Source organism: Spodoptera frugiperda, chromosome 31 (assembly GCF_023101765.2).
Source record: "Spodoptera frugiperda isolate SF20-4 chromosome 31, AGI-APGP_CSIRO_Sfru_2.0, whole genome shotgun sequence".
NCBI lineage: Eukaryota > Metazoa > Arthropoda > Insecta > Lepidoptera > Noctuidae > Spodoptera > Spodoptera frugiperda.
This window is the reverse complement of record NC_064242.1, coordinates 4471965-4484782: the sequence shown is the minus strand read 5'-3', so window position 1 is coordinate 4484782 and position 12818 is coordinate 4471965. Positions and strand designations below refer to the sequence as shown.

The following is a 12818-nucleotide window of genomic DNA, read 5'->3' as shown; positions in this document are numbered from 1 at the left end:
ATGTTCCCTGTCTGATGAAGAAAAACACCAATCATTCAAATGTATTTTATCGATGGTGACGATGTTATTATGTTATTTGATTGGGCTAAATTATACATGAGCATAATCTGTTCAAATCATAGACATTATTTAATACTATGATTTGATTCCTCTGAAAATCACATAAGTACCTAATACTCGTACAAGTTTACCTTAACGTTTCGGTTTTGGTTAATCACTACTAAGGTCGAGGTCAATGACTTGATTCCGGAATTGAAACAAATGTCTTAGTCAGATATGGTGGATTTTTGTAGTGTCAAGCTTCATTTTAAACCTGAGAACGATTCCTCCTCATGAGTGACGTATTCTATATTGGAACTGTACTATAATCAAATGTGAACATAGCTAGTGCCATTTTTTACACTATCTATGTGTTCCATAGTGGGAAACGAATCGTGATACTATGTAATGTATGTATTGAGGTCAAGGAATTCACATGTCAGCGACGGAGACAAGGAAAATTCTTGACGGCGATCTATAAGATGACAACATAACTATAGGTAGATACATATGTGTAGTGTGGAAGTACATGGTGTGGAATTAATCGCTAAAAGAACGTATATATATGTCAAATATATATTAATTTGGACAACATTTGACGAAGGTTAATAAGTTGATACTAACATCAATGACGAAAGAAAATACATTGCTTAGGTTTACGATGATGGAGAAATAGAATTAGGTTATCCAGTTCTGTTTATAATCCTTTGATCTAAATATGAATCTTAGATCAACAAGTTAAGATTCAGTTTACCTTTCAAGAATCTGAAAATGCAAAATTCAAGTAACCTACCTTAGCATTTTCCTGCGAATGCTTTCAAAAAACCACTTAACCTTGTAGTGATATTTCAATACGTATAAGCAATCGTTTCTTCCATACCACATAACACTCTGTGAAATGAAAACGAAAGTGTATTGTACAGTTCTTTCGTTGAATCAAACAAAATCAATTTTACGCATTAACTCACTTTAATTGTAAAACTTTCCCAGTGTTCCCTCCATAACATTTCTAAGATTTTGTTTTGTTGTGTACTTTAGTTAATCTAACGGTTAATATTTCAAAATGAACAGTTAATACCATGACAGCAAACCTTCTAGTCGGTTGTAAACGGTTGATGAAACCAGTAAATTATAATACTGCATTCATTAAAGTATGGTTAAAATACGATCACTACTAGTCCCAGCTTTAATAGGAAAATATTCATTAGTGATACTGATTAATGCCTGTGGGCGAAAAGTATTTATATCATTCGTCTGTCTACGTCTTGTACTTTTCAGTTCGTTTTGGTTTAAAATTGTATTTACAACTTTCATAATATCATTCTAAACCACAGAAACTCTCATAAAGTCAGTTGAATTTAAATTCATTTCAAATGCCCAAATAAGTATTCTAACAATCTAAACTCCATCATTATGATTAGTGTCTGGTTTGTAATTACAAACTACTTGTTTCATTCATTTTATGGACCTTAAACCTACTAATTTACGGTAGGAATTTGTGTAAATTTAGTTGATCAATTTAGGTTTATGTTAGCTTAGTAATTATAACGTTTCGTTTGACACGGTCATGAGATAAATCTTTGTTTATACGGCTCAATAAGCTACCGTGGTATTTCGGTTGACTGCATTCGTAGTGCAGTTACGCAACTTCTAGTCATAATATCGTATTCCAATATTTAACGAACTTCATGGAGAAATCACTCGTAAACCTTATCGTTGTTCTTTTCAGCTTTCTTTATAAAGTTAGAAACATCTGTTTCTCGGTTTGACTCGATTTTATTGCTCATATTTATGTCTTCACTTGCGTTGAATATTTTAGTAGTAGTAAATTCTTCCGAAATGTCACGTTGTTTTTTAAAGTTTACTTTTTTAGTGACCAAATATTTTATCGTAATAATTGTAGACTGTCGCGTTATTTCAAAAACATGTTGCAAAGATTTTTATTCGTGACTCGGAATGATTTAGAGACTATGCAGCCTCTGGTTTACCTGTCGCTTAAGTGTTTTATTTATCTTTTAATCTTGACAAGAGTAACAATTGTAATGTTCGTTAAAGCAGGTCAATTACGTTCTATTTACGTCTTGAACTAACGTCAGTTAACTTTAAAAAATATCTCTCTCATAATCTTTTATCAAATCAGTGAAAATGTCAGATTTATCTACATTTTTATCTTTTCCAAGAACATCTAGTATTGTGTGACCAGGTTATTCCATGCAATTATAATTAGTATTTACATCATTTGCTATGTTCATTGCAATACTCATTATCGTAATTTTCATGATGTTAAATTCTTTTACTGGTCCGAGGTATCAACCTTGCGGCAGTCTTGCAACATTCTTCGGTCATTCACCTGCGTGTAAGTGGACCTTGTTTTTCGTTTGACATTTTGGTATGATTTGTTGTTAAATACTAAAGATAGATAAGTGAAAATGTGACGCAAGTGAATTCTGCGCCGTTTGCCTCTCGTGTCGAGGTAAACAACGTCCAGAGTAGCGTACCGAACAAAATCCCGTTTAAGCAACTCGCCTAGAAATATTTTCATATTCTAGCCGTTTATTAATTTTCTGATGCAATAGTATGTACGTTTTATGTCTCCAATTAAATGTGTTACAAGTATTTTCGTTATGACTCGTAATTAAAAACGAATAGAAAGTTATAATTTCTTGCTGGGCCTGCAATTTGCCGGACGATAAATAAAATTTCCCAAAAACACAATTATGGAAAGATTTTTATTGCTTTTCAAATTTCCGTTTTTATGATATCATGATTAAGTGGTTAACAGATGTTTTTTGCTGTAGCAGTTTATGAATTATCTAACCTTGCGATAATACTGGCTGTAGAAAAAAAGAATCGACAAAAACTTGTTTGTGGATCAACAATACCGTGTCCTCCATTACCGAAAGATCAATTCGTGTGAAAGAGAAGGGACATTTCCAGCTGAGTACTGAAACCCTCCGAGTATGAGGGCAAAGAACGATTACATGCAACCCCATTTTAAACCTACGGTGGCAAATGAGCGGCTTTCAGAACTGGGTCACAGCGTGAAGGGACGAAATTGGGACGAACCCTAGGGGAGAGATGAGGGCTGGTTAGTTACTGCTTTCCTACGTCGCTATTTGAAATTGTATTGACTTTAAATTTCATTTTAATGCTATTCAGCTTCCAAGGGATTTGCCTAATGATATTGCTGGTGTTCGCTTTTGGAATACAAAAAAAAAATCAAGATTGAATTTGATAGAATTTTTGTTGGAAAATTCATTGTTAAAATTTTCGTTTCCGTGGTGATCATTCTTGATTTTTTGATTTCGAAGTTATGGTAGTGTGTAAAACATTTATAACATAAATTATTGAACATATTGTATTGACGTTTTTTTTTTCAAGGTTACATACTATAGTGAGGTGTGTTAAACTGACTTTACTGGTACAAGTTGTTTAACATGACATGTTGAACATGATGCAAACTTCATTGGCATTTAGTTCTTGCTCAAAAATGCTTAAAAACTTCATACCTTGTTAAATATTTTGTCCATTTTATTGATGTTATATTACAAGTGATCGATATATTAAAGGATTTTATTGATTCAGGTCTTGATGTAACTGTGATGTGGACTAGAGAAATTCTTTTGAATATTTATACTGTCATTGTTGAGTCTCACGCACGATATCGTAGGAAAATCCGAGGACAACCATGAATGTTACATTCAACTTCCCATGTTTCTCTAAATTAATTAGTATGCAACGAAGAATAGCAAGTACTAAGTACTGTATTCAATTTTATTCTACAATCATTACCTGGTTGTTGTAAAAAGTCAGCTCACGTTGAAAATTTTGAGGCCAGCTACTATAGCGCGGTGTCGCAACAATTGTGTTTCGTAACAACTAATTTTATTTCATCGAATACGTGACATGCATTCGATAGATACTTTATTTATAGTACATTTTATTATTTACTGAAGATAATGTGCTGGATGTTGGGCAAGCTTGCAAAATTCAATGAAACATTGCATGCTTTCTGTGGTTTGCGGTATATGACGTCGACGGTTTAAGTGATTGAATAAAGTTTATAAGATTTCTAGTTAAGGTTATTATTTCCATTTATTCTTATAATTAAATGAACTCAAAGTGATTTTCTCAGTTCTATACATCTTGATAGTTAGTTATTGTCTCGCTAAATCAAGCATTCTATATTATATTCTCAGATGTGTGCTGCAGTAGAAATTTCTATAAAGGTACTTGTTTGTAATACCTACTCATAGTAATAGTACTAAACACCAAGCATTCCACTCTTATCTTAATAAGTTAATACTGAATTCGTTCCAATTCACGATTGTAAAAACTGTAGGGTAGCTGAGTAAATATTTAATGTCGTTGTACATGAATTGCAAACACGGTACGTTGTTGTATAGTAGAATAGCGGAATGCATCGTGTGTTAATTCTGTATAATTCATAAGTTTGTACGTTCAAGGAAAGCGGTTGCGTATTCCGATCATTTTTAATGCTTACAGTTGTACATGAATTATTCATTGAAGATGCGGCTTGACGTAATTCCTGCAAATACTTAGTTACCTGCAAAGATCTAAGGTTAAACAGTTTAATTTTAAAACAGGGACACTGGATTGTACTTTAAACAATAATGTATAAAATAATATAATTAATGATAACGCAAATATGTAGGGACTTTTGTTTATTTTGTGGTGAGAAACTGAATATGTATTCTTAATATTAATAGTAGATATATAGGAACTGTTTTATTTCCTTGAGTACGGCGACTACTGATATTTGTCTTGAGCTCTAAACATAGTTACTTGAGTTTAAAACAAAATTTAAGAATTAAGGTATTGTAATTTTACATAGGACAGGCCCGACCTCAATTAAAAAAAACCGCTTTCAAAATAAAATTGCTTTTTAAAACTTAAGCTCCTGATCTTAGCTTCTGATAAATCTACAAAACAAATTGCTCAGAAAGCTAGGTAAACGTATTTATTAGCGTATTCTAATAAAAACAAACTCCTGTAACTGAAACTATAAGCAGTTTGCTATCTTTGAAAGTTTTAAAAGTAAGTAAACAAAAACAGTTAAAATATTAGAAGTCATGATCACTGTTTACGTTTGAATGAGAAAACGTCGCGGACACGGTGTGTTAGTCAAAATATAAATGCAAAACAAATTGTAAATATGCAAATTTCTTCTCATCGTAACATAAATACATAATTTTGGCTTAATGCATATTTTTACATACTTCCCAGACGGAGCGGAAAATTGATGTCAATGTTGTGTTCTCCGATTTATTTTTAAATAAAAACAATACAAGTATTTGCTTAGTTTATTTATTGCCGCGTTGTTTTAAAATAAATTCTAGATTACAATGTACGAGTAAGATTACTTTTACTTCCTGGCACGGTAATGTATATTGTACATTAGTACCATCACTTTCGCCAGTAAAGTAACACAAAATACGTCTCTTTTCCTTATAAACATTATTTACTCGAGTTTCCTTCTGTGTGGTGATACGAAGTTACTTGAATCACGAAAATTCTTAACAAGACCACACAAAACTCCTATAACTCGGTTCTATCGATCGTCGCCAGCCGTCGAGACTCAACCCGTTCCACGGACTTCCACGTCTAATTCACCGCGAATGAAAAATTAACGCCTTTTTCAAAGGAACGGGACTTTTTGTGTCTCAATCTTTCTAATTGCTATGCTGGGCCCGTCTCGCCAATCTAGAGGCGGTATACGAGTGGTTGTTTTTTAATCGTCGGTAGACCGCTTAATTTGCCGCGAAATAACTACGTACTTGTTTGTACAGACCGTACGTAGATATATCCTTATCTGTGGTTTAATTGATTTTCAACTTTGTGATTTTGGTAGTAGAATTAAAATTGTATTATAGAAATTCGATTGATTGGTATATTTTCATGTGCTGGCGTCTACATGTCTGTTGAAACTGCACGGTTAATTCGCAGATAAATCTAAATGTTTTTGGAACGTCTACAATTTCATGGTGTCTACTATCTGTTATTATAATAACATGTTGAAAGTAATTTTGGTTATATGTTAACTTAAAATCCAATTTTGGTAACTAACTACTACAGTTGCTTGTCAGTCTAATGTAGACAGTCTTCATTCTGCTTTCATTCCTAGAAGCCAGAGATATAAGTAACTATAGACCAGACAATTATGTAAATTACACAACTAAAATCATCCGGAATTCAGTGTGAATTTAACAACTGTATTTATAAGCAGTTGCGAATCTAAAACCCAATGTGCTCATTTCTGGATGTATATTTAACGTACCTAACTACTATCAATATCCTTTCCTTTAAAGTAAAGTAGCTGTTACCTCGGTAATTTGAATACATGTCCCATGTTTTAAAGTTTCTGTTTGTAGGTAATGCGTGATAAGCGTGATTACATCAACATATAAAAACCTTTAAGAATACTTTTTGTATCAGTACAAAAAGTATTTCAAACTACGGAGATTTTATATTAGGTAGGTATGTAATATTTTAGTTTCCAACAATAATTCTATTCTGATACAAATTCTAATGAAGTTGTAACCAGAAACACATAACAATGGAGGCAATGTTAAATTTAGTGTAAAATTAATTTCAACACAAGAGAATAGACTATAACCACCATCCACTATAGTAAAGTCATGCGGTGTGACAGCGGTGCGCGTGCGTTGACCGCTAGGAATGCATCGCACGCGCATGCGCGCTCACAGCTGTTCCCTGTTCCGCTGGCGTTTGGACGGTTGTTGCTGTGAATATTAAGTTCGAAAATAATTACAAACAAACCACGTATGCTTGTGCATTAATGCGAGAATTTGACTTTGGAAACCACAGTTTAAAAAAGACTGTTGTTCGTAAACCAGTATATTACATGTTCCTTCTTACTAATTTCAAAAGGATAATAATTAAGTATACGAAAATGAGAACTTATTTCTATCCCTCATTTTAAGTTTACATGGAAGTGATCTCAATGCAAATGGCTACACAGAACAGCAATGAACAGCAAACAAAAGCTCATAACCGAAACAATTCGTGACTTGTTGTACATTTTCTAAAACATGCGACATCGTTTTCAGAACTGTACATTTCTTCTCAGAAACCGCATATACATATTTTAATGTCCGTGGGAACAACAGCGGTACAAACAACACGATATTATTCCATGTACATGTAGATTAGGATCAGCATCAGGGGGAGTGGTGCGCAGTAAGGAAGTGCCCTCGGAACTAGGAACCGCTTACGAACGGCCGCGTAACAGGATACACTCTGGGGATACGACAGAAAACAGTAGATAGCTTCACCCTGTGATATATGATGCCAGAACTAAATGTTTTCTAACATTACACTGCAGAATCAGCCTTTTAGGTCAATCTAAACGTTCTAGAATGTATTGGAACGATATCGAAATTAATGTAAGTAATTAAACAAGTATCACGTCTCATCGATCATACATTGAGCCGAGCACTCAAGTTATTTCAAGCAGTCCTTCAATATAACTTTGTATCGAGCTCCCGAGCTCCCAAATTTGACAACTTCTTTACAACATAGACACATTTCCAAACTTCTCTGTACGTATTCGTCCCCCCCACTTCACCCGGTCTGCCCCCTTATCCCTCAGGACCAGAGGCTTTATCAGGGACGCTTTATGAGCAACATCAGAAGCTGGCGCACTTATAAATGGAATCTGGCTTTACTGCCAATGCCCCTTCTCCCCTGAAGGAAAAATCGTTGGGAAGTACTCGTAAATATTTCATGATACTGTTACACTGTGTGTCTCATCTCTGTTCCAAGAAAATTACCGATAAAAGAGATCGATCGTATGTGACTTAGAATTTTAGAACATATCGTATTGTCTAAATGGATGATGTATTAAACACAATTATATTTGCAAAAGTAACCCTGACTGAGTCGGCTGTTATTTTCGCGACTTTGCAATGTATTCTTGGCTTAAAATTACTCGCGTAAACATTCATGGAAGCTAAGATTATTTTCTCGTAAAAATTCTTTCAGCAGCCCCATTCAGTGAACTAGGCCGAGACTCCGAGAGCGAAAGGGTCTTGTTTGACTACACCGACACGACGCTACGGGGTAACCTAAATTTGAGTGCATCCGAATACGGGACGCCGTGTAATATAGAACAAAATACAAAGTTTGTTTTGATGTATACATCACATACGTTTTTAACTGCGGAATAGTCTCATTGAATATGTATCACGCCGAGGTCGGTCAGTGCCAGCAAGGTCACTACAACGAATCAACGATTTTATTTGTATAAAACATGAAAGCTAAGTCATGCTAACAGTTTTCTTTTGATTTCATTTACTGTCTTTACTTATAAATTCTTCACGTTTGACATCATTTAACATTCCGTGTAGGAAGTAAATTATACTGAGAAAAAACTTACATGTAAGTGAAAATGATTCGCGTTTCTTTATTGAATGTAAGAAAGTCGAAGAGTGTGCACATTTGCATTTTAGATTAACTTCTAGTAATGTTGCATAATGCGGCGATAAGAGCGAAAAACTCGTCAAGTAGGATGTGATAATGTTGTTTAGAGCAGCACAGAGCGCGGGATTGTGGCTCGTATCTAATGGAAAATTATATGTACACACGTACAAACTTCATTTACTGCTTTATCTCGCTATTTGTTTACCATTAGATCTCTTATGTAAGACGGAGCGTCATTATGTAGTAATTTACGCTTTAATTTCATAACTTTCTTTTGAGATAACGGTAATGTTTTCTCCAAGGGATTGCTGTTCATTTCATCAAAAGTTTTTAGCAGATTTCGGCGTCCAAACAATCAGTCCCAGTTACTACATCATTAAACTTCAATTTTGTGGAGTGCTTACAGAAAATTCTATAAAGTATTCTATTTTTACTCCCGAGATAACTTAAAAGCGTATTTTCTCGGGCTTAGTCTTGTGAACCCATTTGTCAACTTCAATTTTAATATTCGTACCAAGTACCTACAGCTCTGTCAAAGCTGGGTTTCAATGGATTAATTTGTCTGGAGGACGTTGCCCTTCATTCAAAGATTAATGAAGGTGAATATTTAACGGAGACGGTCGCTGTTGTCAGGCGGCTAGCTATGACAGTGATTCAGCATAGTAAACTGAGCTGGAATCTGATATTAAGACCACACTTAGCGTAGGATCGTGAGCTTTAGGAATCTCTAAACTCCCATACGCAACTCCTACGTATTCCAAACAGAGGAAAATTGCCTTATCGTTGAGAGAAATTATCATGAATGGGCTCACAGTCACAAGCGACATTATTAATTAGTTCATCGGCGAGACGTCTCCATGAATGGTCCTGTTTATGTTGAGCAAGCCCCTATTTTCCCGCGTTCCAAAATTACTCGTTATCGATATCCTTCAGTTCAATGAGGAACAAAGGTCAGATGGTCGCTGCGTCTTGTGTATGGATCGAAATAGCACGATACTGATATATATTTTAGGCATTTGTTTTTTAGACACATACTATCAGCTCATGTCTGGTACTTATTTCCTTAAGATTAGGCAGAATTTATGACTTAACTTTTTTGACACTTTTTTATTATCACTCTAGTTTGTGCAATTCCGATAAAAGAGTAGAAATACTAATACTTCAGCTTGTTAGAAAAGTTTACTGCCAGAATCTTTTAAAGTTTTTATAATTTCTATAATTGTACAAAACTTAAAAGTTCGGTGGATATCAATGTGATCTGTAAAACCCGTTTGATACGAACATAGATTCATAGATTATTAAGTTTAGGAAAAAAAAGGAGGAAGTAGTTATGTCCGAATGATTTTCGTCTCCAAATGCGTAGTCCTAATTAAATATTGGTTGTGTAGTTAAACTAAGCGTAACACGTCAAGGTTATCGTTATCATGTCTTTTTGTGATGTAAGTACAATTCTTTATCTGATATTCTCACGCTATGTTAGTTTTGAGATTGTAACTGGCTGGCGTGGGTTCGTGTCATATTTCGCTGGTTGTTATGATTATTTGAAAATGGAATGTCTTTCTTTTGTTTTGCGCTGTCCCGGAGTGGTACTTCGCATCGGTTTTCGATCTTTGATTGTTTTTCGAATATGGCTTTTCTTCCTTGTCTATTGGAATTTTATTTTATCTGTGTGTATCTTTTGACCTTGAGATTTTTGTCTTCAGTCACCTAAATCTTAGTCCTCATTAATCAATTAGGTTCCTTTCAAATGGTTTCTTAAATATTCTAAACGAGTTTATTTTAAATTACTTTTTAAATTTAATGTTTTCTTTATTTAGGGTTGAATATTAATTTCCATTGTGAACTTAACAAATTTGAAACTCTCTAAAATATTCCTAATTCAATTCATAACTTCTATTCAGTGCTATAAAACCTTTATATAGAAAAGTATTAATAATGCCTAGCCTAAGGCCGATAGTTATTTACATTTCAACGCTTTCGGGGATTAAGCTCAATGAAGAAATATTAACGCCAAAGGATAGGGGAGAGCTCAATTTATTAGTCCGTGAAAGGAACTCGGAGGGTTGTATCGCCCTGTATATATCTCCCAACATACAACATATATATGTGTGTAGCTCTACGGGGCACGTGTGAAGTACCTTCAGGCAGTGATTTATATCTTACTAAGATAAATAAATACTTCAGCTCGCAATCTGATAGTAATTTACTCAAAGATTAGCGGTAGAACCTGTATATCTAAAACCTTTGAATGGTAATGGAAAACTTAAGAGATTCGTAGTAAATTATACTTTATGAACTTTTAATTACTGGTTATATTTGAACATTAAAGATGTGTTCGGTTTTTATTGCGTTATTACCTGGTATTAACGAGCCTTTTCTAACCAACACAAGACATAAATAGATAATAATCCCTACTAGTCTCTTCAGTCCAACATTATATAGGCTTATGGAGAAAGGATGTGATCCCATAAGTAACCAAACAAAAGTCCTTCAAACCAATTTTAGTTCGAGGGTATCTACAAATTAGGGTCACGCGGCACGGCGATGATAAATGACGCTAAGTTTTCACACGAAGCGAGACGTTTGAGCTATCAACATGGTCTATACGTCTGTTATTAATGACCGGTCTCAGATACGCATAAATATCAGCACGCAAGTACTCATATGTCTGCGAGGTACTTTAATTATAGTGTATCCGAAGGTTTTCACATCGCAAGCTCTACGTTTTGAATTAACAACTCGTATAAGTATAAAATAGGTAATGTTTGAAAATAATTTTCGAGTAAATAGTTTTATTTTGCGAATTCGGTTTCATGTAAACTTGTATAAAGTATTCCCCAGCGATCACGCAAATATGCCAAAAGCGAAATGTTTGGCGTTGTTGTTTTTTAAGGTTACAAATAATAAAACTCTAACGTTAAAAGTGTAGCGAGTACGTAGCAAATGTGTAGCGTAAGCGTAACATTTGTGTAGTCTACGCGTAGTAGATACGTAACGTGGACGTAGCACTCGTGTAGTAGATTCATAGCGCGTGCACGGCGTAGCAGATACACGTAGCTGCGTATCGGAAGTGTAGCACGGACGTAGCTCCTGTGTAGCATACGCGTAGTAGATACGTAGCGAGTGCGTAGTAGATACACATTACCGTGAAACGTTTGCATAATTGCGTAGCCCATGGTTTTTATTGGTGGTGGTTCATGGCCTGTTTCACAGCATCGGATTCATGACACATTTTGTATGGTAAATACATTAAATTACCCATCAGTTGAAAAACAGAAACATACTCAGACGAAGAGTTATTATTTAACTTAATAATTAAGAGTACCCCAGAACTTCGCCACAATAAATCTGTTTCATCGCTACAATATTCAGAATGCAGTACAGAGTAATATTTACACGTCCGAATAAACAAGTGTACGCGCACTTGTAGCTTGACTTATTCATTCTCAGAGTACAACCAACCAACACATATACATCGAAACGACTACTCTCGAATAGTCTCGAATTAAATTTTAATTACACAGACTGGAGAAGGTTTGAATTTTGTACTTGGTAATTTAACATCTACTTTTTAATAAAGCAAGAGAACTTTCCTTCGTTTCGAGATTTTTCTTTGTTCTTACGAGTGTTATGTTATGTAAAAAGGTCTGAACATTTACTTTTTTTTTAAAGGGAAAATCATCAAATGAATTCTCCCGCCTTGGGTGAGGCGAGAGACAGACTTACTGAATAAAAACCACCCCATTCCATCTGAACTTTACTTTTTTTTAAGGAGGAAATTCATCCAATTACTTCTCCCGCTTTGGGCGAGGTGAGAGGGAGTGTCAGACTCTTACTGACTAAAAACCACCCGTTCCTACTTCTGCCCTTCGAGCCGGATCCCGGTAAACCCGCTAGGTAGTCCGCAGCTCGGGATCAGGCATCAGCCCTACTGGGCCCCATTCTGAACATTACTTGGAAGTATGAATATCACAAGATCCACACATACAGGTGTCCAATTGTCCTGTTCTAAGCTTGTATCTCAGTCTGTCGTACGAGACAGACAGACAGTTGACACTTTTGATCGCATCACACAACTGTCTGCCATTATGTTGAAAGCTAAAGCTTTGCTTCAGAAACTGGTATTTCCTACAACGTCTAAACATTTACTTTCGTAATTGTTGTACTTCGCGCCGCGTGTGGGTGGACGAACATTGTGCAAGGTGCATACCGATCGTAGATAATGCTTTTCTTGGAAGCTACTATGGTTTGTTCCCTCACATATCTGTTTAATGCAATCTTATAAAGATTACTTCCTTGCAAGGCAAAATCTTCCT

At 35.0% G+C, this 12818-nt stretch overlaps 1 protein-coding gene across 2 annotated transcripts in view; it reads left to right on the top strand.

Moving 5' to 3' along the window:
- LOC118276070 (lysine-specific demethylase 3A) overlaps positions 1 to 12818 on the top strand; it is a 169023-nt gene that overhangs the window by 14061 nt on the left and 142144 nt on the right. The gene's annotated exons all lie outside the window — the stretch shown is intronic.